General features: G+C 44.1%; 1 protein-coding gene across 1 annotated transcript in view; it reads left to right on the top strand.

Moving 5' to 3' along the window:
- The window catches only part of LOC105747723 (zinc finger protein 501-like), a 62,057-nt gene that overhangs the window by 25,691 nt on the left and 33,275 nt on the right, over positions 1 to 3,091 (top strand).

Raw genomic sequence — 3,091 nt, 5'->3', positions numbered from 1 at the left:
TTTGTCTGTGTTGGGTCTTCATTGCTGCGCGTGGGCTTTCTCTAGTTGCGGCAAGCGGGGACTACTCTTCATTGTGGTGCACTGGCTTCTCACTGTGGTGGCTTCTCTTGTTGCGGAGCACAGGCTCTAGGCGTGCGGGCTTCAGTATTTGTGGCACATGGGCTCAGTAGTTGTGGCTTGCGAGCTCTAGAGCACAGGTTCGGTAGTTGTGGCGCACAGGCTTAGTTGCTCCGCAGCCTGTGGGATCTTCCTGGACCAGGGCTCGGACACGGGTCCCCTGCATTGGTAGGCAGATTCTTAAACACTGTACTACCAGGGAAGCCCTATCATAGGATATTGAATATGGTTCCCTGTGCTATACAGTAGGACTTTGTTGTTTATCTATTCTGTATAAAAGTTTACATCTGCTACCCCCAAACTCCCACTCCATCCCTCCCCTAGGTCTTATTGTTTAAGCCACCTTTACTCTTGGGTTTCTGTTTACTGTATGCTGTGGGTTGAGAACAGAATTGGGCTCTGCCAGAATAAAAAGTACAGACTTCTGGGGCCCTCAACTTTGTGTGCTCCAAAGGAAACAGCAGGAGGACAAAGCACAACTCTAAGTGTAGATTTGGCCTAGTTGCATTGCTGCTTGAGGCCTCCTAGGAAAGTCTGAATGACCCTTGCACCAAGATCTCCTGCCCTGGTTGTGAAGATTATTTGTGGCTCCGCAGTCACTTGGGGCAGTTGGTTTGCAAACAATAGTGTATTTGACAGTACCATGAACTTCGTGGATGTTCCATGGTATTATTGAGAGATAGCTTTCTCCTGATACCCACCTAGGAGCTCTGTGTCCTGAGGAAGAAAAATCATGTAGGTTTATGTCCATGGACATAAAACTTTTAACAAGGCCCAGGCTGCGAACCATATTGTGTACAGAAATTGTGACTGGATTAATAGGGACTGGACTGGTGGAGACTGCCCCAAAGTAGAGTGGATAAACCACTTCCAAAGGGGCCTCTGTGAATATCTGAGTAACTGGCCAGGTGGAAAGAGAGTGTACAGAACTCGGGACCTGCAGACCAGTCCCCGTAGCCAGTTTATTGGCAGAGCAGCAGAGCCAGAGGTTTTATGGATCCCTGTAGCCTGTCTGGGCTGTTTCCCTCAAACAATAATGGCAAAGCAGGAACCTCATGAGGGAGTGAAGAGAGATTCTCTTCTTCAGGGATGGGTCTTTTGTGTCCTAGCCATCATTCTTGGTGACACGAGTGGACATGTTTCCATTATTCCCCCATTTTGTAGACAAAGAATCAGAGTTGACTCATGTAAGATGTGGGGAGAGGGTCCTGATGATCAGTACAGTTTTGTCAGTTGTTTGATATTCTAGAAGGAATAGCATTTTAACGCTTTATGGGAAAAAGTTTTCCCCAAACAGCTTCATTGGGGGATTACTGATGTAGATTAACTGCATTTATATAAAGTGTCCAACATGACATATTTTCACATATGTATAGACATTGAACCCATCATCAGAGTTGTCAATGAATATTCCCGTTGCCTCAGTAAGGTTTCAGTGCCCTTCTCTTTTCTTTTCCTTGCATCCCCACCCAAATTGCCATCTATACATAGCTATTAACTCTAAACTCATAAGAAACCATAAACAAATGTTGAACCATTGAAAAGTTTACAAACTTCTGAGCTAACAATCAATTGAACTTAATATTTATACAAAAAATGTGGACCTTATGCATGCATACGAGGGAGAGCTGTAGTTGTCAGGCAGTGTCCTAGAACAAAGCTTGAGCTGCATTTATCTTTTATGGAGCCAGTCATTAAGGAATGGAGGAATTTCAGAAGTGTGTGTTGAAGGATTTCTGGACTTTCCGCAGTGTTAGTGTGGTCACTCCTGTTGACCAGCTGACTTTAAGAAGCTGGGGCATGGAACTGAGGTAGTTGCTGATTGACTGTTGCTTAGGAGCCTGGAGCTGTCACTGATAGGCTGTCTTTGAGGACTCGGGTTGGGGAGCAGTAGTCTTATCACCGATTGGTTAAATTTCAAAAGCTTGTCCCTATCAATGATTTGCTAACTTCCAGAAGCTTAGTTTCTCTCTTGAGGCTGTCGTTGACCCTGTTGATTTTGAGGACACATGTATTCATCGAAAGTTATCTCTTAGAAACGATGATTATTTGTTCATGACTTTGGACTGTGGCCAAGGAACACATTTTCCCTCTCCTGACTATGTAAAGTAAGCACTTTATTTGTTAATATCTGTTTTTAGTCTTCCCTCAGCCAAACCTGAGAGAAACCATAAAGCATTTTCCAAATTAACTGACGGCGTTTTGGAAATCATTGCAAAAAGCGGGATGTACGATGTTTATGTCGTGCTGACGAAGTCAAAGGACTGTGGACAAAATTGTGAAATACAGGACTTGTGCTGTATACATGAAACAGCTGACAACCCTATTCCCAATATGTCCCATGCACCTACTATTGTGGTTGAAACTCCTTAGATGCTTGTGGTACATTTGTTAGGCCAGTGAATACATACCACAGTACAGCTTCTTTATTCATTTTTACCTTTCTGGCAAGTCTAAACATTGTCTTCACCTTTCCTGCTAAGTAGTTAAGTACCCGTGTTTTCAAGTATGAAAAAAATCACATTTTGGAGATCTACATGCTTCATTTGGGAACTGTATTACCCAGAAGTCACTTCAGTCTGCAGGTACAGTGACTGAGCCAGTGAAAGCTTAACAAAGTGCTCTTAAGATGCAGTGCACAACAGGTGAGTGGAACTTCCTGCATCCTTTAGGGATGGCATTGTTATGGACTCTGGATTTTTCCCACCTGTATGGGCTTCTAGAGCTCTGGGTCCACGCAGAGGTGACCAAGAGGAAAAGCACAAGAAGAGACGTTACAGAGGTGCCTCTGAGGCCTAGCTGAACCAGGCTCTGCAAGCCATGGCACCCTTGTTTCTGAAACTGAACAGGACCCTGCAGGGCCCTCCTGGGTACAAAAGTCTGTCCCCCTTGTTTCTTTCTTTTTTTTTTTTAATATTTATTTATTTATTTGGTTGTGTCAGATCTTAGTTGTGGTGGGTGAACTCCTTAGTTG

The sequence above is a fragment of the Orcinus orca genome, chromosome 20 (assembly GCF_937001465.1).
Source record: "Orcinus orca chromosome 20, mOrcOrc1.1, whole genome shotgun sequence".
Lineage (NCBI taxonomy): Eukaryota > Metazoa > Chordata > Mammalia > Artiodactyla > Delphinidae > Orcinus > Orcinus orca.
The sequence above is the reverse complement of the archived record's forward strand: the minus strand, read 5'-3'. Positions and strand labels throughout refer to the sequence as shown.